Genomic DNA, 24,193 nt, shown 5'->3' with positions numbered 1-24,193 from the left:
GCTCCCAGTGGCCTCAAAGCAGGTGCTTATTTTTGAATTCCAGGCTTGGAGGCAAGTTTTGGCTGCATAAAAACCAAATGCACTGCCAAACAAAGCCTCAATGTAGGTTGACAATTCACATAGGGGCTACTAAATGGCCAATCACATCCCTAATTTGGCACCCCAATAACATTTTTAATGCTAGTATTGCTCCCCAAATCCTTTTAATACTGAATGTTGCTCACAGGTTTTAAAGGTTGGGGATCCCTCCCCAACTCCTTTTAATACTGAATGTTGCTCACAGGTTCTAAAGGTTGGGGATCCCTGTTCTTAAACAATGTGGTACTATGTCCACATACACTTGGCACTAAGGAGGCCTTCTGTCAATGTGGGCTCAGTTACTAAAATAAGTGCAAAGGCAAAGCAGCATCCATCTAAATGACATTCCCAATACCTACTCCTCTTTACTTGTGGCTTGCACTCAATACTTAAAATTTGTAGCACAAGGATAAAAGGTTGTTCTGGAAATAGCACTTGCCTTTAGTGGTCTTGACAGATGCATAATTTACCTGTGAGCAATTTAGGACCCAAAGGATCATCAGTTATTTGACCAAAACTTGAATGAATGTCACATTTGCACGGGTTGCATATCTGTTTCAGGGCTTCCTGTATCAAAGCCCCAAAATGATATGTTGGATGTACCTTAGCCTTTAGGAAGGTTTCAGGAGTGGAGAAGTGTGGGGGGGTACCCTGAGGTGGCAATCCCAGTGGGCTCCAGACACCCCAGTCCAACATTGGAACACCTCAAGCTTTATAAATTACAGAGTCTCTCAACAGTTATTTACAAAACTTTAACAACAAACTTTATCTCAACTTATACCAAAACTATTTCCTCTATATTTCCTCTATATAAATGAAGCACTGCAGTATATTTCTGTAATCAAATCATAAATGAGGACTATATTGACTTAGGTTAGAAAGGTCTGCCAAGATTTTCAGATTACGTGAGTGATAAGCAGGTTGAGCAATTATATATTTTGATCTAAACAAAGGATTTTTATGGTGGGGCAATACACATTACAAAAAAAGGCATACGGGAAAAGGATAAGATAAAATATAGTTATCATTAAATAGCCAGAACATGATTTTGTCATTGCAACTATATTACTCAGATGAATGAACAATTTTGCTAGTTATAAGGAACAGTAATATGAAATTATAGATTGTTATAGATTGTATTGCGACTCTGTAACCTGATATGAAGTAGAGAAAGTATAAAGTGCTGTGTAGCAGACATTTTCTGTCTTTATTTGGTTCTTTATTCCTTTGAGGTGCATCATGTGATCAGGTCGCTGCTTAGCAAATGATTATGACAAAATAATTCTTACTTGTGCTCTACATGGAAAATACATTTTTTTTTCTATAACAATGCACTGTTTTTAGTACTGACAATGAGAATCATCATTTACTTATTAAGCATTGAGAGTTTTATAACAGCAAGTGAGTTTGGGAAATATATATGGAGATTCTTATTCATCCAGGTCATTATATACTGTATCTAGTACAGCTAACTAACTATGGAGACAAAAAGGAACACCAAGAGCCCCAATAGTGTAATATGTTTTTACAATTAGTAATGGTAGAGTAAACAAGTTAATACTCACAAACCAGGGTTACCGATAGGCAACCACTGTATAGGCAGGTGGGGAGATTATCCTGACCCCACTCAGGAATAAGATGTCGCTCTCTGTAGAAGAAGAAAACGGGGATGATACCCCTCCACTCGGGGTGGACTCGATAAAGTAGTAAGACAAAACAGAGGCGCCAAAAGGATAAAATTAGCTTAAAACACTTAAAAACCCAATGGGTAATTCAGAGGAGGTCGTAGTGGACTTACCTCCTCCAAGCAGACACCAACGAAAGTGGTCATTTTCAGTAATAGTTTATTCACAAAACAGTATTGCAACTCGTTTCGCAGGCATTTCCTGCTTCATCAGGCAATGTGGAACGGGAGCAAAAACAACAGTGTCTTTGTATAAACATGCCAGGCGCTAACTAACTATATTAGAAACATTTTTTATTTTGCACAGCCTATCCATTTACCCAGTTTTTATTTTTATACTGAACAATTCTTTTAAGTCTAAACCAACTGGACTTTATGAGTTTTCTTGAAATGTTTACATTGTTTCTATTGTTCCATAGATTTTATCATAGAGAGCAGGTCTAGAGTACTTGACTAATAAACGTCAGGGGATTTAGGGCTAGTCCACACGGGGAGATAGCGACGCGTTACGCCTGTGCTAACCACACGAGGCGATGCGCTTTTCAACAGTCGCCTGAAAATGCCTCGCCAGGCTTTTTCAGGCGACTGTTGAAAAGCGCATCGCCTCGTGTGGTTAGCACAGGCGTTTTTACATAGGCGCCCATACAAAACTGTCGCCTGCGCCGGTCGCGGCGACTGTCGCGGCGCTTTGTCGCCGCGACCGCAAACGCGTCGCTATCTCACCATGTGGAATAGCCCTTAAAGAGGAAAGCAAACAGGTATTTTATAGAAGGCAGATAATATATGTCTTTACATATATTATTTTTATATTGTAAAATATAAGGATATTATAAGTTACCGAGGAGTTTCATGACCATATAAAAACATGAGGCCGAAGGCCGAGTGTTTTTATACAGGTCATGAAACTCCGAGGTAACTTCTAATATCCTCATAAGTTGATTCAATGTTTTCAAGCTGAAAACTTTGTTTATTCTAAGTGTGGGTTTTGTGTGGCTCTATCTACTATGTTTATAAAATCTCCATCATACTGTATGTAGTCAAATGTAACATTAAATGGAAAGTAGTACATTTATTCATGAATGTTGCTATTTTCATTAAACTATCCTATGCCAATTCTAAAACTTGTTTATTTGAGGTTTTAACCAAAGAGTTTTATAGTCTTCAGGCAAGTACAGAAAATCGAGTTACTGAGCTACAAGCTCAAAATTCTGAGCACCGTGCAAGAATGAGACCAATGAAAAACCGGAACAGGAGCTTCATGAGGTCATAATGCAGTCTGCAGAAAGTATGTATTTGACAGGTGTTGCTCTTTTATACACATTTTTCATTTGAAAATGTATCATGGATGGTTAATGAAAATCAATATTAGGGGGGTTATTTATCAATGGTTGATTGTTAAGGTTTTTTATACTTTGATTGAAAATGACAACTCAAATGGTTTTTTATTTAAGAAAAAACTTGAATGGAAAAAACTTGATTCTGCGAGTTTGAGTTGCGATATCTGAAAATGAATTGATCGAGTTTTCGGCAGGAAAAAACATTGAATCTCTTGAATTGTTAAATTTTTTAGGCAAAACCCTCCAAAAAAAAACTTTAACATCATGAAGGCTATTAACATTTTCAAATGGTTCAAGAAACCACTGCCAATGACCTCAACAGGTTTTAGATGGTGTATGTTCGAATTTGAGTGATTTCCAGATTTATCAAGGGTCAAATTTCAAATTCGTTTTTTAAAACTCCCATGAACTCGAAATTCGACCAATCTAAATTTATTAAGAAAGTAAAATTTTTCAAACTCAGGTGAATATTAACGACCCAAAAAAAACCATATTATCATATGGTTACGAAGTGAATGACCCTAATACAGCTAAACGGAGATTAAAACAAAGGTCGATTGCTCGCTCACTTTATTTTTTTAAGTGAAATTAGCAGCAGTATGAAATTAGGAGAAAAGTAAAGCCTAGTCTCTAATTCAGAAAATATAAAACATACCCAGAGATTAATGTAGTTAAGTCAGGGGGAAGAAACAAGGCAGCTTGGTCTCTCTACATCTCTAGTTTGTATAGCATTAATAATAGTAGCTGCTGGCGTCTTCTGTCTAGATCAGGTATTTCAAGTCTACTTTTGAAAAGCCGATTTATTCTCCTTTTATGAATATAAAATTTAATGGCATCTTAGTTAATCTTTTATTTTATCAGTATACTTGCAGAATACTCAGTCCCCAGCCAGAATCATCATTTTTTATATTAAAATTAAATCCATTGCCACTGAATGGCCATGACTGAAAAAAAAGCAATTAAAATGGTATTGCAAAAAGGTATGTGGTGGTTATATCTTCAGACAGTTGCCTCTTCCCCTGGCTCCCAACTTTAAGAGAAGAAAGAAATGGACACCACATTTTAATGCTGACAGAAAATGTTGTCTTGTTAGAACTTGTGTACAATTTCAAAGATGATGAAACATATAAAAAACATATAAATGAATGACAATGCTGTGTTTCAAAATTCCTTTTGGAAGCCCGTGTGATGCACATTTCTATAAATGATGATGTCAGAATCCATGATAATAGATGTAAACTTCTTTGCCCTCAGCCTTACCCCGGTGTCCTTCTTACTGAACAGCTAGACTGTTAAGGCCAGGGTGAGTCAAATCTGTCATTCATACTGAGCTTTCGTCACACAAACCAGTGGAAGTATTGCACCACCCGCATCTCAAACAAAGGACAGTTTATACTTTCTCTCAAGTTTATAATATAGTTCTGGTTGAAATATTGGTTGTTGAGGTAATACAGGAAGGGATTAGATGTACTGATTTCATTGATAGGTATGTGTCTGTATTGCTTTAGAAGAAGAATGTTGCATTTTTCAGAGCTGCCAGACATTGCTTTCTATGTACAGATTTATCAAGAGTCGAAGTGAGAATTCGTATGAAATAAATTCAAATTTCGAGCTATTTTTTGTGTACTTCGACTAGGGAATAGTCCAAGTTCGATTTAAATTTGAAATAAATTAGAATATCAAAATTTACCATGTACTGTCTCTTCAAAAACGTGACTTCTAAAACCTGCCAAATTGCAGTTTTAGCCTATGGGGGACCTCCTAGAACCTATCGGAGTCAATTGGTGAACTTTGAAAAATTTAAGTTTTTTATTTTTTTAAAAGAATTCCAATTAGATTGAATATGATGTTACTTCGATCCGTACGATTCGTACGAAAATGGCCTATTCACCTGGAAAAAAAACCCTTGATTTTTTAATACATTTCGGTTGGTCTTTTTTTATTCGAATGTCAATTTTTTTTCATTCGAAATTTGACCCTTGATAAATCTGCCCCTTAATGTGCAAATTTACTTCTTAAATGTATTAATTATATGCAGTGTTTTGCTTAACCCCACTGCCCAAGAGCAGCCATTTAAACAGTTTAAAGATTAAGTCTTAAAATAACTGAATCAAAGTACCTGCTGAAATCTATTAAACCATAAAATATGCACTTAAAACACAGAATTCAATTGTTGGTTTTGAAACTCTCAAATATATATAAAACCCTTGCATGTCAACATTGTTAGACTCTTTCTGTTATGTGTGCTTCGGATAATCCAATCGGGGAATATAATAAATCGATCAGCGCAAATAAGAAAAAACATTAAATTGCTGTTCATTTCTGACGTGCTAGAATTGAGAGTAGGTCTGAAGAGGTTGTTTTTATCATCAGCATAAAATCAATACTGAAACACAAATGAGCTGACCAAGACCAGTAGTGTAATCTGAGAATAGTATGGCCCCAGTTACAGAGCCTTGAAGTGCCCAAATTGTAAGAAGGCAAGGTAAGATGGTGAGGGCTGTGTAAAAGACAGAATGATCAGTTAGCAAAATAGGAAGAGATCCAATAAATGCATATTGGATCCCAAACGAAGTAAAGTATGGAACAACAAGGAATGATCATCAGAATTAGCAGAATTATATAGAGTAGTGGCCAGAGATTTAGCAGCCAGCAAATAGTTTGCTACACTAGCAAGTGCTGTTTCTGTAGAATATATGGGGCAGAGTCGAGATTGTGGTTCATCTAGTTGTAGATAATAGTATGAGAGTTTACTGTCTACATGCCCAAAAAAAAGAGATCGTCCAAGATTGTAGGCTCCAGAGAAGGCTTATTGAGGATGGATTTGATGACCGTGTGCTTGAATGGTTTTTAAGAATATGCCAGAGAGAATTAAAAAGTAAAATAAAGGTAGAGTTATACTAAGATAAGATAAGATAAGTGGCCGATTTGAGGGGTAGAAATTTAAATTGCATATAATTGTACTACTGTGGGGATATATAAAAAGATCCCATTATTGTATATCTGTTGTACGTACATTTGTGTTTTCTCATTATGATCTTTGAATAAAATAGGAACATTAAGCTGTATAATATAATATTCTGCAGAATGGATTTCTAACTGGACTGACACAAATAAGGGATGATGATTTATCAAGGGTTGAATTTTGAGGGTTAATAAACCCTCGAATTCAACCCTCGAAGTAAAATCATTCGAATATCGAATTCGAAGGATTTTAGCGCAAATACTTCGATAACGATCGAATAAAAATCGTTCGATCGAATGTTAAAATCCTTCGAAACGAACGATTAGAATGATTTTAAGCGATCGATCGAACGATTTTTAATCAAAAAAAGCTTAGAAAAGTGCTGGGGAAGGTCACCATAGGCTAACATTGCAGCTCGGTAGGTTTAAAGTGGTGACGTATGAAGTCGAAGTATTTTTTAAAGAGACAGTACTTCGATTATTGAAAAGTCGAACGATTTTTACTTCGAATCATTCGATTCAATCGAATTTGACCAATTCTATGGTCAAAGTACCCAAAAAAATACTTCGAAATTCGATTTTTTTTTTCTTTCTAATTCTTCACTCGAGCTTAGTAAATCTGCCCCATAGTATAAGTCCTATGACACATGGGGCAGACATGCTTCGTCATGTTAAAGTTAAATCACAATTACCTGAAAGCACCGCCATATGTGTGTGTGTGTAATATGTTTTGGCTTATATCTTGAAATAATTCATTATAAAACTCACCGCATGAACCCTTCTGTTTTTCATAAATAAAATTCACAGGAAATTCCCCTTCTGTTAACATTTAGTTAGACAAATCAGTTTTGCTTTTAGACTTGACTGAACTTGAAAAATACATGGGTGATGTTTTCATTTTCATGATGTGTAAGAACAAAACAAGACTTTCTGGTTATACATTTTTGTACGACATTTTACCTCCTGTCATTAGTATTTATTATTAAGCTTTTCAAACAAATGAAGCAAAAATAAAGATAAATACATATTGTACCTAGTACTTTGGGACATAATGATTTAAGTCAGAAACTTTTACATCACTTTTACATAAAGCAATGCAAGTATGATTGTTGAAGGTTCACAAACGCAAAAGGTAAAGCTGTTTCTGAAGCAAGACAAAGGGAGCTGCTGGGAGTGGAATTTTCCATCAGATTTCTGTCTGGCACTCTAGCGTGTTTTGTGTATTTCATTTAATTCAAATAAGTCAAAGAAACTGCAAGCATGTGAACTCACACGGATTCCTCAGGAGTCAACCTACTTGGTCACCTACTTTGTGATTGCACCTGAATTTTAATGAACCCCCTTCATTAAACAGCCATTATTAAACCACCATGGTAATGCATTTTCCAACAGATATTTTGGCAGCTCTAGTGTATAGTAGAAGTGTGAGAAATTATATGAAAAAATACGTTTTTGGTACATTAATGTACAAACAAAATGCAATGACGGATATATAGACAAAATATACCAATGTTTTTATGCTTTTATTGTTCTGTGTAGTTATAGCTAGCAGTACTGAGCCCTTTATTAAATACATTTAAGGAGATTATAAATTTATAGAGTAGGCTTTAAGTAATGCAGTTTTTTTCCTGTTATTGCTGGAGAAAATAGGATGTTAATATCCTCTAGCTTTCATCAAGGAGAGTTATGGGTACAGGTATGGGATCCATTGTCCAGAAACCCATTATCCAGAAAGCTCCAAATTACCATAGAGGCCATTTTATCCAAATCTACATTTTTTTTAAATGATTTCCTTTTTCTCTGTAATAATAAAACAGGAGCTTGTACTTGATCCAATCTAAGATATAATTAATTCTTGTTGGAAGTAAAACCAGCCTATGTGGGTTTATTAGTAGACTTAAGGTATGAAGATCCAAATTACGCAAAGATCCATTATCCGGAAAGCCCCAGGTCCCGAGCATTATGCATAACAAGTCCCATACCTGTACAAAACAGCAGGACAAGTAACCTTTCTTGTGTGTGTGTGTTCAGATTAGAGATGCAGGAGATCCAGGACTGGGTTCTGAATTTGGCTACATCACAGAATATACTATTTATTTATTTTATATTTATTTTTTGCGAGTTCTGATATGACCTAATAAGTGATATAGATTAGAAATCAGCACTCACCCTTAGGGTATAACAGATGCGGGTGCAAGTCTGAGGTGGCCGTTCTGTAAACAAATTTGATGAATAGTCAGCATCCCCTACGTCTAATATCTGTTGGAAAATGCATTAGCATGCTGTCTATTCATCGAATGACCTAATAAGTGAGCAAGAACAACAGTAGGTGATAATTATGTAATTTTTTGTAGAGGTCAGGCAGCTAAAGGGGAAGCACATTGAGGTGACAGGGTAACAGGTAGTCAGAGGGGTAGTACGGTGAGTCCAAGGTGATGTGCCAACCAGACAGAGTGGTTTCAGAAGAGATGAAGTGTAAAAAATGGGCAGATAACTGGGAATGGGAATAACTGCAATTTGAAGACAAGCTAATGAGAGGGAAGTTTTGCAATTAAGCAATAATTGTGGACAATGCCATTTGACATTTTTTTATCAATTCAATATATGTAGGCAAGGAACTATATGCATGCAGTGTGGCTTCATACTGCATTGGTATTTCAGAGAGAAGATTTTAAAACCCCTTTCTATTGCAATGTCACATGTGGTGAGTTAATCACAACTACTTGTCATGGAGGTTAAAATGTCCCCTACCTGCATAAACCATTATTACTTAAAAAGCCATATAGCCACATTTTTGGGTTACCATCTTCAGGCGCAGTGTTTCCTGTTTACATTAATTTGAAGAGATCTGTAGTGGGTAACAAGGTTTGTTGCTAAAAGTATTTCTGGGCATATAAATATTTGGCGATTCTGTAACTAAGTGTGACGGAACAATCCCTTTTATATAGGATACATTTTTTCCTTTGAGGGTTGTTAATCCCAATTGTTCTTTTTCATTTTTTTGTACATCCGGTGTTCACCTTGCTAGAAGACTCCTTTGTTGATTAAAGAAGTGGAGCAACAGAAAGCAAATGCAGCACAAACTTTATTGGAGGTAAAGCTATTCTCATTAAATGACTGAACAAACTGGTGTGTTTTGCATGTCCCCTTTTTCAAATTTCAGTCTTGATCTTCAGATGTTTAACTTAAAACAGTTTTGCCCTTAAGATATTACCAAAAAAATGGGTTTAATAAGAGAAATATGACAACCTTGAACAACTAGTTGACAATTTCTTAAAGTTTGCAGTTCACATACCTTTCATTCTGTTGTGTCTGGATATTTGTAATTTTTTTTACCTTTAAAAGAGAGCCGAACTCCTCCAAGCTTTTTTTTGGCTGTTCGTGCATTGGCCTATTCTGAGATATTTAGATATGCAGATTGCTCTAGATCTGAGGCTCTCAAAGAAGACCATTTGCAATCGATTCATCTATCGATGCAGTTACGTAGAGAGAATAATATGTTATCAAGATTTTTTCCTCCATTATTTTCTTAGACATATGATGGCAGGACAACAGGAAAAGATGGAAAATGTTAAGGAAAACTGTACATATTGTAGGACAAAATAACATTACATATATACATAGTGAAGTTGAGTTAAAAAAGACCAAAGTCCATCAAGTTCAAACTCTCCAAAAGAACCCCAACACACATATATACACATACTAATACAAAAGTATCTGTACACCCACATATATAAAATATGTATACCAATATCTATATTAAATGTAGATTTTAGTACTCATTTCTCAATAGTCTTTGATATTATGCAAGCCACTCCTACAGGCTTTGATAGAATTAGCCATCACAACATCACCTGGTGTGAATGACCGTTTACGCAGTTTCAAATGAATGTTTAGTTCCTCAAGTCTAAAGGGACTCTGGTGCATTGATCTTTTCTATGGTAAAAAAAAAAATCCATGTCCTCCAACCCTAGAAAAAGGGCACAGGAATTAGAAAGCACTGTTGATGAGATGTGTTCAGAGGACATTCCTGAGCAGAGCATAAAAGAACTGGGTCAATTTCCAAAGGCTGCAGGGGAACTGCAACATGCATTTTTAAATACCATTTTAAGCCAAGGGCTACTTTTGTTGCTTCACTTTGTTGTGGTCTTTGGAAAGCAACTTGCAAGTGTTTCTGGTATGTTTTTTTACAATTACTTTTCTCAGGCAAAGTATCATCGATCAAAACTTCCCCTGTGCCCTGACCTTTACAGTGGCAGTTGGTATGCATAATAACTTTTGTAATATGCTACAAAACAGAAAATCCACTTGGATCCTTTATTACCGTGGACAATCAAAATACTTTGCATGGCAGACATTTTATTGTGCCTGGCAGTCTATTTAATGTCACGTTTAACAGCATAGCTGGAAATAAGAAAACTATATTTTCTTTACTGTTTGCATTTCATTAAAGTCAAATGTTTACATTTGGTTTCCATCTTAAAAGCTGGAACGAGCCAACTCTTTGCTGAGTCAAGTTCAGCAGCCATATCGGTACCTGATTGAGTCTGTTCATCAGAGAGATACCCAAATTGACTCACCGAAGGATCAAATTTCTAAGCTTGAACAAGATGTCCCGTGAGTACCTTTTACACGATTTATCCTTAAATATTAAACCTGGTTAAAGGTGGCCATACACGGAAAGATCCGCTCGTTTGGCGATGTCACCAAACGAGCGGATCTCTCTCAGATATGCCCACCTTGAGGTGGGCAATATCGGGCTGATCCGATCGTGGGCCCTAGGGCCCAACGATCGGATCCTAACGAAGAGTAACGGGCGGTTGGATAGCAGGACCGCATCAACGAATAGATGGGCCAATAAGCTGCCAACGCGGTCTGTCGGCAGCTTTTATCGGCCCGTGTATGGCCACCTTTATAAATTTTATATTATATAAATAATAATAATATAAGAAACATGCCTCAGTTTTTACATATTTTATTCTGTGTTCTTAGAACACTTGACTAACCTGTTGTACTGAGATATAACTATTTTTTTGGAAAGGAAACATTTGTGGTTGATCTCATGTGCTAATTCCTTCTACCCAGTCATTTATATGACTTGAGATGGCACTACTGACATGATGGAGACATACCTGTTTCAGCAATATTAAATTGCTAGGGGAAATGTGGTGGGGGCAGATCTTCAGTTACACATAAGAAATATACCATTAAACAGTTCATTAACTACAATACTAATTTTGGATTGAATGAGGACTGCTTTGAAGTGTTGAATTTGTTCTCACCCATAGGTCTCCATAAGCTTGTAGCGGGTCAGCCCGTTTTGGCTCGGCTTGTGGGTATTCAAATTGGGCAGATATCCACTCATTTTGTGACCTATTCAAAGTGGATGTCAAAGTGTATGACTAGCTTGACACTGCCATATAGAATGTCTTACACTGAACTATTACAGAACCGGCCATCTGCTCAGTGCTTTGTCAGTTTAGTTTTGGAATCAATTTAAGATATGCTTGGCTATATTTTTTCTATTTTCATTACATTAGCTTGCTGGCGGTTTTATTTTATTATAGTGGTAACAGTCTGTAAGGGCCTATGGCATATGGAGTGTTTTGAGTTCACTGAGTTAAAGTGAAAGCTATTGGCAGTCCAAATGATCTATGTACCATCATCACTTTCCACAGAGATATATAGGAAATATGCTAACTTAAAGAGATACTGACATCAGAAATTAAATATTTTTTTTTAATATGCATGCTATTTATAGTTTTGCCATTAAGGTATTTGCGTGTTGCTTTTACATTTCCTATCTTATCCCCCATATTCCTCTATGAGGAGGCTGCCATATTTGTGCAATAGTAGTCCGTTAGTCTACTTGAGTTTAGGAACCTCAAGTAACAATTATTTATTTATTTTTTTTAAAAAGCAAGTGTGTTGACAAAAAGCTATCAACATAACCAATAGGTAACTTTTAATGAACATTAATATTTTGAAGAGTAGCTTTTTAGTGTCTGTATCACTTTAAGGACTAGAAAGCTGTGACAAAACTTTGCACTTTGGTGAAGGAGGGGGTTGTAAAGTTAGTTTTGTGTTTTGCTTAATATGTTATAAATAACAGACATCCTATGGATTTTCAAACGCATAGTTGAAAGAGCAGTGTTTAGTCTACAAAATGCTAAACTAAGATTGGTTTCTGTTGCAGTTATTGATATCTGTATACCTGTAACTATTTTTGGTTGACTTCATTTTCAAAAAAATCTATTTTTTTAAATCTGCCCCTTTCTATTTCTTTTCCTCTGTCCTTTGGTGTGTTCTTATGGTGCATAGAGTTGATTCTGTTCTCCGTTTTTAAGGAAATAACAAAACACCCACCAGAAACTGTTGGATTAAAAATATGCAACAGTATTCTTATTCTCCTTGTACAAAGGTAATTACAGTAGAACGCTTTTACATTTTTTCAGGGGACTGGAAAAAATTGTGTAAAATCCAGGAGAATGTAAAATCAGGGAAATGTATTATACATAATATATAGGTAGACCCACAAAACAACAATGTAAAATGTGCGAAAAATTTAATTCAGGGGATGTAAAATTGAGGTTTCACTGTATCATCTCAAAATGAAGATCTCCACATTTTCGGGGGCTAATCCCCTCTATTTAGTATAGTTATGGTGATTCTCATAAACTCTTTAACTTTTATGTAAGGTCTTAACTTTCCTGAAATTTTTTTTTGACAAAACACAAATAAATGTGCTAATATTCACTCTCAATATAAGCTTGAGAGAAGTATTGTAGATGAGAATGGGCAGAAGTGATGAGAGGAGAAGCAGATCGAAGGTTGCGTGAAGGAGAGTATTTGGAGATCAGAGATTAAATATAGGGAGGGGCTTCACTGTTAAGGGCCTTGAATGTGAGTGTTGAGATAAATGACATGAGTCTCGCAGCCGCATTTAGAACAGATTGGAGTTGTGAAAGGTGACTTGTTGGAATACCTGCAAGTAGGTTGCAGTAATCAAGGCGGGAGATGATAAGAGACTGAATAAGTGTTTTGGTTGATTCTGAACTGAGATATGGTCGTATTCGGGCAATGTTGCGCAGTTGAATACAACAAGATTTTGCAAGTGTTTGGATGTGTTGTGAAAAAGACAGATGCGAGTCTAGTATAACTCCTCGGCAATGTACCTGTGTGTTGGAATGACAGGTGGTGTTGTTTACTGTGCCTATGATTAAGGGATACAATCCCGAAACGCGTTAGGCGGTTTACAGCAGTTTTATCCAATAAAGATATCCAGAAGTGCCATCAGCCTGTGGAGTTTTTGTTGTTTACTGTGAGTAATATCTGAGGGACAGGGGAAGATCTTGGAGGAAATATAATTAGTTCTGTTTTTGAAAGGTTCGGTTTCAGGTGGCGCTGTGACATCCAAGAGGAGACTGCAGAGAGGCAGTCTGGAACTTGGGAAAGGACAGAAAGAGAGAGCTCAGGAGCAGGCAAGTAGAGTTGGGTGTCATCAGCATAAAGGTGATACTGAAGTCCAAATGACTGTTTAATTTTCCTAGTGAAGTAGTATAGAGTAAGAACAGCAGAGGGCCTAGAACAGAGCCTTGAGGAACTCCGACAGAGAGAGGGAACGTAGTAGAAGTAGCGTTAGAGAAGGGAACTCCTAGGAGGAGTGGGTGGTCAACTGTGTCAAAGGCTGCAGAGCAGAGCCGGGCCAACCCGGCCAGGCGCCCTAGGCAACCTGGCCGGCCACGGTGCTGGCTTAGTGTGTGCTGAATCGCACATGCACAAAAGAACGCGCCAGCACGAAAGTATGCGCCAGCGCGCACGCACAAAAGTACGCGCCAGCGTGCACGCACAAAAGTACGTGCCAGAGCGCACACATGAAAGTACACGCCAGCGTGAAATTACGCGCATGCGCTTTAAACGCAAATTACCAGCAGCAGCCAGGGAGACACAGGACCGGACATGGTGTAGGCGAAAGAGCAGGTAGGTGTCTGGCGCCCCCTCAGCTTTGCGCCCTAGGCACATGCCTACTCTGCCTACCCCTAGTTCCAGCCCTGCTGCAGAGAGATCTAGAAGGATTAGTATGGAATAGTGACCTTTGGACTTTGCCAGTAGAAGATCATTCGTTACTTTGGTGAGTGCAGTTTCAGTTGAGTGTGTTGGGTGGAAGCCAAATTGCAGGGGGTCAAGAAGGGAGTTGTGAGTGGGATGCTGGATCAGGCGTTTGTAAACAAGCCTTTCCAGTAATTTGGATGCAAATGGAAGAAGGGAAACCGTACGATAGTTAGCTGGGAGAGCTAGGGATTTTTTAAGGATAGGGGTGATTACTGCTTGTTTGTATAAGGATGGAAAAAGACCAGTAGAGAGTGAAAGTTTAAATAGGTGGGTAAGTGCAGGAGATAGTGTATCAGAGATTGGATAAAGGCGGCGAGAGGGTATGGGGTCAAGGGAGCAGGGTGTGGGTTTTGAGCAGGCTAGAAGTTTACTAACTTCATCAAGTGTTTGGGGGGGAAGGAGTGCAAAGTGGATGTGAGTGGACTGCAAGATTGACTGAGATTGTTGTCAGACAGTATGCTCCGTCTAATGAGAGCAATTTTTTCATTAAAGAAATGAGCAAGATCTTGGGCAGTTATATTAATGGGTGGAGGGGGGCATAAAATTTAGTTAAATGTGACAAACAGTCGCTGCGGTTTAGACAGAGTGGAGATTAAAGAAGAGAATTATTGTTCTTTAGCTATTGATAGAGCTCAATTGTAGCAGGAGAGCATGAGTTTGAAGTGGATGAAGTCAGGATCAGTTTGTGACTTTTTCCACTGTTGTTCAGCTGATACATCTTCTGAGTTACCAAGTTACACTAGTTTGCCAGGGTTGGTGTTTAGTTGGCCGGCTCTGACGGGTGATAGAAGGAGCAAGGGAGTCGAGAGCTGTTGAAAAAGAATCGTTGTAGAGAGAAACTGCCATATTGTCAAGGATTAGGTAGGGGGCGCTGTAGAGTCTGAAGGGAAAGGGCGAGTCCTTGAGGCAGGGGCTGTATGTGCCAAGGGGAAACTTGAAGGGAAGCAGGAACAGGTAGATGAGGGCGAAGAATCAGACTGGAACAGGACGGATAGGACGACGATCAGGACTGGACAAGACAGGAAGAAGAGGGCGACGACTCAACAGGAAAGGACTGGACGTGGCAGGAGTGGAACGGCTTGGATGGGACAGGACGGTGCGGGCGTAGATCAAACTGGGGGAATAGAGTGCAGAGGGAGACAGGAGCGGATAGCAAGAGAGGGAGACTGGAGCAGGATAGCAAGAGAGGGAGACTGGAGCAGGATAGCAAGAGAGGGAGACTGGAGCAGGATAGCAAGAGAGGGAGACTGGAGCAGGATAGCAAGAGAGGGAGACTGGAGCAGGATAGCAAGAGAGGGAGACTGGAGCAGGATAGCAAGAGAGGGAGACTGGAGCAGGATAGCAAGAGAGGGAGACTGGAGCAGGATAGCAAGAGAGGGAGACTGGAGCAGGATAGCAAGAGAGGGAGACTGGAGCAGGATAGCAAGAGAGGGAGACTGGAGCAGGATAGCAAGAGAGGGAGACTGGAGCAGGATAGCAAGAGAGGGAGACTGGAGCAGGATAGCAAGAGAGGGAGACTGGAGCAGGATAGCAAGAGAGGGAGACTGGAGCAGGATAGCAAGAGAGGGAGACTGGAGCAGGATAGCAAGAGAGGGAGACTGGAGCAGGATAGCAAGAGAGGGAGACTGGAGCAGGATAGCAAGAGAGGGAGACTGGAGCAGGATAGCAAGAGAGGGAGACTGGAGCAGGATAGCAAGAGAGGGGTACAAGGTAGGGTTGGAACAAGGTCGAGGCTAGAAAGGTACAAGATAGGAAAGGTAAGCAGGACAAGACAAGGCAGACTAACAAGGGAGAAGGGGCAAGAGCTAGAAACCTAGTTAGGGGCGATGCCGCAGTACTAGAAAACCATGCAATGCTCTGGCAAGGAGTGGTCTGAGAGCTGCCCTTAAATAGGGAAGAGGCAGCCCTGATTGGTTGATTAAGATAGGCAGCAGCTGAGCTGGGGCTGGAGAGGCCAATCAGGCGGCAGCTGGGCTGGGACTGCAGAGGCCAGGTTACACACAGTGAGTAACCCTACAGGCTGCTCACCTGGCCAAATGGTTAGGGTATCGAGCCAGAAACCTAAAGGTCCCCGGCTCGACTCCCAGCAATACCTGACACATATTTGGACAGGAGAGGTTGTTAATATGAGTGATGGATTGTGCTTATACTGTTGATTGTTGTGGATTAAATGTGTTAAGGTTTCCATAAATCCAACCCCACCACCATGATCCTGTCTAGGGGTGTGACTAAGTGAGAAGCCTCCATAGGAGAGGGCAGCAGGTGAAGCAGTGTCAGTGAGAGAGAGACATGTTTCAGTGATAGCCAGAAGGTGAAAAGATTTGGATATAAAGAGATCAAATTACCATAAAGGGTTAAATGACCATTTCTGCACTGTTGGGCTGTGTGCAGGATAGTTTTCCTTCTAATTATCAAAAATAAAAATTAAAATGTGTGTGCATGGCTTATTGATACAGGCAAGGGAAAGTTGTGCTCACCACTATTTTTTAAAACCATTAGGCGGGGGTGCAATGAGGCTGTGACCACAAAATACATATAGACAAATACAAGATTCCTCTGCACTCAACCCATTATCAATATATTAAAGACAGCTACATTTAGTGCATACTGCTACTAAAAAATGCCTTACCCTTTAAACAAAACAGGGATTGTTTGTCCATATATTGCAATATATTTAAGCTGGCCAACTACGTCAAAGTCATCCCATATCTGGCCAGTCCTACGCTTAGTTTTCATCTGATTCATTAAGAATTCTATTGCTTCATTATACATTTTACAAAGGGACTAGGTTTTACCTGCAACTTACTAGCTGCTTTCAAAGTAAACCTCCATACTTGGCTGCCCTTTTATTAGACACCAGTGGGATCACCTGACTATAGCTGGGAAGGGTGGGAGCTACAACATGGAGCTGGTCACTGCTCCTGTATAAACTATAACAAACAAGGGAAAGTTGTGCTCACCACTATTTTTTAAAACCATTAGGCGGGGGTGCAATGAGGCTGTGACCACAAAATACATATAGTCTAACACAAGAGTCCTCTGCACTCAACCCATTATCAATATATTAAAGACAGCGCTGTCTTTAATATATTGATAATGGGTTGAGTGCAGAGGACTCTTGTGTTTGATTATTGATACAGGGACATTTCTACAGGGGTGGCAAGAGTAAGGAGGAAGAAAGGGAAAAAAAAATATTACAGTATAAATACTTAGGCTATGTACTCTTGGATACAGAAACAGAAACCTGTGTGTGCATCTGTGAGTCTAGAGCAGTGCCCTTCAGTCTGTGGACCCCTAACTCTTAACTGAACTAAAATTCCAAGAATCTAAATGACAGTTCTGTTTTAGAAGTGAAGGTTCAAAATGACACAAAGCCAGTTATTTGCTGGAAAACCCTAGACAGATGGCTATGTTAGTTTCTACTAAACAGTTATGGCTATACAATACATAAATAACTATATCTATGTCTGAAAGATGCTTCATTCAGAAGTAACTGCTTGGTAAATGCAAACCAAAATTCCATCATTTAGCCCATAATTTGGTCACTAGGGATAATTTAGTTAATCAAAATCGGTTTTTAGATTTTCAGGTTAACTATGACTATACCCACTAGTAGGAATAACCACAAATGTGCAGATAAAAAATATTCCCATGCCCAAGTAGTAGAAATTAACAAAAACAACTGTACCTGGGTTGCCCATGGCAACAACTGATTAAATCTGTTAATGTGGAATTAAATTTGAGTCATTGGTGTTAGGGGATGATACAAAGTAGGTTCTGTGCCAGATTTTGAACCAATACCCTTTTGTAGCACTTGCCAGCTAAATGAGCAATTATCAGAGCCATATGCCTTGAAGTGGCAACAATCTCTCACAAATCCACTGCTAAATATTTGTCGTTATTTTTACCTATTTGTTTGTGCTACAAGCTCTAGCCTTTTCTTCTTAAAAATGTAAGTAAGCAGCTGTATTGTGGAAAGCAGACATCCCAAAACAGAAAGTAATTCTTTATATTTTCTCCATTTTAATTTTATAAGTATTACAGTACACGTGAAATATAATATTTGTATAAATGTACATGGAAAAGTAGCCATATAATTCATTATTGCACAAATATTGAGTCTTTATATATTTTCTGCGTAATTATGAATGTAACATTATTTATATAGAGGATAATGTACCCCTTACTGTAATTTATACAGTTATGTGACGATATAAAAGCTTTTATACAAGTCACATAACTCTGAGGTGGCTTTGAATATCTTTTTATATCGGATACATTGTCATTATAATTTCCAGCTCATTGTAGATTAACCCACAGTTATCTTAAACACTACTGTGCCCTGTCTCCCTTAATTCCATGTTCTTCAAAATCAGAACTTTGTTCACTGTAATATACCAGATCCTATAGAGGGAGGGTCATTGCGGGAGCCCATAGTGCCAACTACTATCCAATACAAAACCTCGGCTTTTCTATTCTTGCCTTTGTTCCCCTATCTGACTACTATACAGCAGACCTCATGGCTGCAGAGGGGCCTGGACTGCAGGGACTGCACACTCTGAAACAAGTGAGAGATTGGCAGCCAACTGGGACTGTCAGGGGTGGGTGCCAGAGTGCGTGCAGATTTTGAAGATTTTTGCAGGGGAGTCCTTTCAGTTATAGTTATACCACAAGCTATCTGAATCATTTCTCTCCACATACTGTATGATTGGAGAGCAAATATTCAGATTGGTGTTAAAGCAGAAGGCTTCTGCTGAGCTGCACTGACCACTAATACTCCATAGCAAAAGAATGTTATTGCCTGCACAAGGCTGCAGTGACTTTTAATATTCTTTTATATGCATCAGGGTATAAAGCCTCCCCTGTATTAAAATTGTTTATAAGTCATAAAATTCAAAACTTGCAATATAGATTAGAAGAGACTCACTAATAATAATGCAATAGCAAAAATAACTATAAAAGTAAAAAAAAATCATCATGTATAGCCTAATTATTTTTGCAACTGCATTATTATTAGTGGGTCTCTTCTAATCTGTATTGTAAGTTTTGAATATTTGTTCACCCTTGGACTATGTTTTTTTTTGATGAGACCATACTATTATTACTCTTTAAGTTTATATATTTTTTTCATTGGCTGCAACCCACAATCTTCTTTATATAAATTGTAAACCCCAATGTGTTAACATATTTTGTCTTGGGTGGATTCTTAATTTTTGTATTTTCTCTTGAATCTTCCAGTTACCTTACACACATTAGAAGTGTTGTATACAGTTGGATAACATGACAGTGTAAATCATTCAACAAGACCTGCAAAGTGAAAAAAAAGGGCAACATTTTTTTTCACCTTCTTTTAAGCACACCTTGTGCAGACACGATCTATTTGTTGTACTGATGCCTAGTTTCATCAGCTTTACGATCGACATGTTGTTTTCTTTCAAAATATTTTTAATTCTTATTATACTTTGTGTTTTTTTGGAGGACAATGCTGCCTTTACAATAGCAATTTTGTCAGAGGGGTGAGGATTAGTGTGACATGTTATCATAGCCATAATAAAGAAAAGAAACAATATAAATGGCAGGCTTTCCTAACACGTACGGCTGTAGAGATAAAATGCTTCCATACAGTATTAGGATAACAAATGACAGTGCTTCTAAAGAAGGCTTGCAAAAGCAGCCTTTTCTGGCCTTTGTGTAGTAGAACTTCTATTTTTGTTGTATTTCTGCACTTTATTTTAAATCACAATGGTATTCACTCTGCATACAAATACAGTACATTTGAAGGAACTGCAGTGCATAATAACATTGACAGGTTTCATACGAACATTTCCTTTGTTTACGTGCTTTCAAACTCCATTTACTTTTAATTTTATTTTTTTCCCACCTTTTCTTCAAGTCTCACAATAGCCTACTAACACTACTGCATATGCAAGAAGCAATATGAGCTTGAATGTATTTTGAGTACTGTATGAAGGTCACTGGTTTTGCATTCTCATCGTCATTCTGCCTTGCCTTTTGTAAGATGTTTCATGTTATGTGTGAGCTTTAGAAAACTCTCATTTTTCTTAAGACCTCACACAAGCATTATTGTTACGATTCATTAGCTGTATTTAAATGTTGGCGTAATATGCTTCTAAGGCTATTGCTACTAAGACAAAAATATTGGCTAGGCTATTTAATATATCATACTCCATACCATCAGCTTTAGGGTCCAGTAGGGGCACAGCAAGGAAGGTTAGACTCAGCAGGAGACTTTCATAGTGTTAAATTGGATCATAGACTGGCATGTTGATCAAGACATAAAACTATTGAGTTTAAAGTAATACAGAAAAGCTTCTATTAAAGACATTGACACAGAACTGAAACACTGAGTGAAAGCCTCTCGACTGTCCTTAGCTTAAAGCCACACTGTTGAATCAGTGACAGAGAAAGGGAGTTGTATGTAGGCTTGTTGCAGAAGCAAACGTTGGCAACTATTTTCACAGCGACATGCAGTTTTGTAACAGTTTCTTTCAATTCAAGGTCTTTTCATATACAACTGTAAAAAAGCAATGATATATGATATCAATAGTAATTATTGGAACAAAACAATAAAACAACATATTGAAAACAGAATTGCTAACACCGGTATGGCATCTATTATCCAGATAGAGCTGAATTACGACATTGCCATTTCCCATTAGGTTCTATACAAACAAGCAGATCTTCATGTTTTATAGGTTTTATTTTTTTAAAGGGTACATTGTATTTGATGATATGTAAGCTATCTTAAATCCATACTAATGGCAAAATGATCCTGTTTTATTGAATGTGCAATTGTTTTAATAATTTTATGGCACGGTGATCAAAATTCTAGAAACATCATATCCTGAAAGCCACAGGTCCCAAACATTATTGTAACTGCACCCTACTATTCAAGGATACAGAATAAGTGAACACAATAAAGTTAACCCAATAGAGCTCCACTTTGTACCACTTTGGCCACTCCAAGAGGAAGGAGGGGCTATATTTTGGGAACCATGGTTTTATGTGTACTGTAATGAAGTGAAATTTATGGGGTTATTTATATATCATTTATATATCAAGCTCCGAATATCCAAACCTTGAATAATTCGTATTTTTCGGAGCAAAAAAAAACTATGAATTATTCGATATTTATTAAAGTCTGACGGTCTGAAAAGTCAGATGGTCTAAAAAGTCTGAATCCAAAACCCTGGCATCTAAAAGCTCTCAAGGTCCTGTATAAGTCAATGGGAAAGGTCCCAGTGTCTGTGCTGATGTCTATATCGACATCTGATGATTTCGGGGGTTTGGAGCAAAAAACTCAGAAAACTCTTAAAAAAAACATAGTTTGTACAGAAAACTACAAAAAATTCTGACATTTTGGGGAAAGCTCAGGAGTTTTCGGAGTTTTGCCCGACCCTATTTTTCCGGCCTTTTTTATTCATAAAAAAGGTCCATTCGGAAATTCGGAGTTGCTCGAAGTTGGATATTAGAAATACTGAGATAAATTCGGACCTTGATAAATAACCCCCTTAAACTTTTAGCTTTTCCACATTATTTGGTGTTGTCAAGTTGTGGTGTGCATCAATGGCAATTACTGGAATGTCTGGAATGATCGCAAGCAAAGCAAAAAAAAACCAAGCACACAAAGTCAACGTTTTCAGGTAATGCAAATGAAAACGTTTATTTCATATGTGTAAGAAGCAGGTGTTCTGCTTGTGTAGCGCTGTTTTATATTCATGTTGACTAGACAGGCAGCTTCAGTGCACACGGTGAATTCTCAATAGGTGCTAACTCTCTAAAGAAAAAATGTAGTTCCTTTCTTTCCATTCTTTCAACCATATTACTGCACCTGCACACGAAAAAGTGCAGAATCCTGTTTACTTGGCAATGCAATTTTCCTACCTGCTATTTAGTGGTTCTCTGAAACTGAGATGTTTAAATTTCAAGCTTCAAAGAACTCTTGGTGAAGTGGGTAGGCATGTATGAAAAGAAACTGGCATGAGTCTGGAAAAGTGGCACAGAGAAGGAGTTACAGCAGTAAAATGTATGGTTTTGTATGCAATATCACAAGCTACCCATCTTCTTCAGAACTTTAGGTTTTAGGTATCAGGTACACGTTATCCACAACTATGAATGTTCAGGAGGCTGAGAGAAAGCAATCAAGGCAGAACTTGCTGCTAAGTGTTCTTAATTGCACACAATATGTTTTGGGCAGGTGCCCTTTATCAAGTGTACAGATTATTTTGTGATTCAAGCTTATAAAGAGTAAAACAGGAAGTGAGGTCACATACAAAGTGTGTCAATCAAAGGTATATAAGTGCAGGTATTTGAGGTCATTAGTGGGTGCTTCGCACAAAGTCCTTTTTCAGTGTAGTTTCAATAGAAACATTTTCACATAGTCACAGAAATACGTACTGAAAAATCAGTATAACACTAATAGGAACTGCCCATATCTAGACCTACCACAGAATAACTTGATGCTTTGTTCTATTATATGGAAGGAAGAAAAATGCCCGTACTCTTACCAAAAGCCGTACATATAATGTAACTATCTTGGGCTCAGAAATCTGTTATCTGAAAAAGAAACAAATAAGGCTTCAGTAACAAGGAAAGTTTAGTTAAAAAGTATCAAAAAAATGTTATACAATGTACAAGTAAAGGAGCAACATTGTCACAGTTTTTCTTCCATCCATATAATAGAACAAAGCATCAAGTTATTCTGTGGTAGGCCTAGATATGGGCAGTTCCTATTAGTGTTATACTGATTTTTCAGTACGTGTTTCTATTGAAACTACACTATGAACTTCATCAAGCAGTTTAAGTTTATCTGTTATGTTAAGAAAACTCACTTGTCAATCCTGGCAACACAAGTCACAAGACTCGACAAGTAAATGTTGGCAATTATATGGCTGCCCAACATACCTGGCAAAATTGTTCTGAAAGATCTAAATAGCATAATCCCTATTATTTCTATAACAATACACACAAGGAAAGGATTTCTAAAATGGGGTTCAAAATAGGTGACTTTTGTAACTGTCACTTTAAGGGTTGATGTTGCTGACAGTTTTATTATGGCAGTTTTTGATGCAAAAGGCTAAAAGCATTCTGTTGCTGCAGACTGACTTGATTATGGCTTACAAGTGTCAAATAAAATACAAGCGGAAGAAGGAAGAAAGAACATGTACAGATGTGAACACTTTGGGGATTTAAAATAGAACTTTTTAATGTTTTTGAATTTCAAGCACCATAGGTTATTAACCATTAACTGATTACAGTTAGGTAGTTCTTGGTTATTAGTATTAAAAAAGGAGATGTTCTCTCCAGTCTTTTGCATGATGTAAGTGTAGGTTATTTTTGAACATGTTTTATACCATCAGGACATTGTGCAGTGCAGTAGAGAGGTGAGCAATCTATACAGATACTTGCAATCATTTATATACACACTGATCCAAAAGGGGGTCATTGTCCTCACTTGAGAACTCAAAGTTCATATAGCTGATGTCTCTTACTTAATCAGAAAAACGTTTAACAATCATAAAAGTGCTTCATGTATAGTGCTCTTTCCTGTGCCCATGGGAAATTGAGTTAAAGTTCAGTCAGGTGCTTGTTTAGTGATTCATGCAGAAGTACTCTTGATTGGAAAAGACAGTTTCAGCTATTGTGAAACCCACATTAATGACATATAATTCATTGACTAATTTCCTACACATACAGGAAAGACATTAAAATGCGTCATGACTAGTCAGTCATTGTGTGCACTACCATTCTAATAAAATCATAAAGGTGAATAAAGTTAATTGAATTTTTAAAGCTGTAGTCTTACCAGCTTCTATTGCTTTTGTAAATCACCACTGTTTTAAGTTTGCATGACATTTCCAGTTTTTATTGTGACAATGTGTTCTTTTCTATTTTCCATATATGCTTAATATAAGAAAGTGAAATTCGAACCTAATAGTCGTGTAGTAATGACCAATCATTTTGCAACTATATAATCCTGCAATAGCACCATGGCTGG

At 37.8% G+C, this 24,193-nt stretch overlaps 1 pseudogene; it reads left to right on the top strand.

Annotated features, from left to right (window-relative positions):
• LOC108707540 overlaps positions 1 to 24,193 on the top strand; it is a 63,480-nt pseudogene that overhangs the window by 24,050 nt on the left and 15,237 nt on the right.

The sequence above is a fragment of the Xenopus laevis genome, chromosome 2L (assembly GCF_017654675.1).
Source record: "Xenopus laevis strain J_2021 chromosome 2L, Xenopus_laevis_v10.1, whole genome shotgun sequence".
NCBI classification, from domain to species: Eukaryota; Metazoa; Chordata; class Amphibia; order Anura; family Pipidae; genus Xenopus; species Xenopus laevis.
Note: the sequence above shows the minus strand (reverse complement) of the source record. Positions and strands in the feature narration are given on the sequence as shown.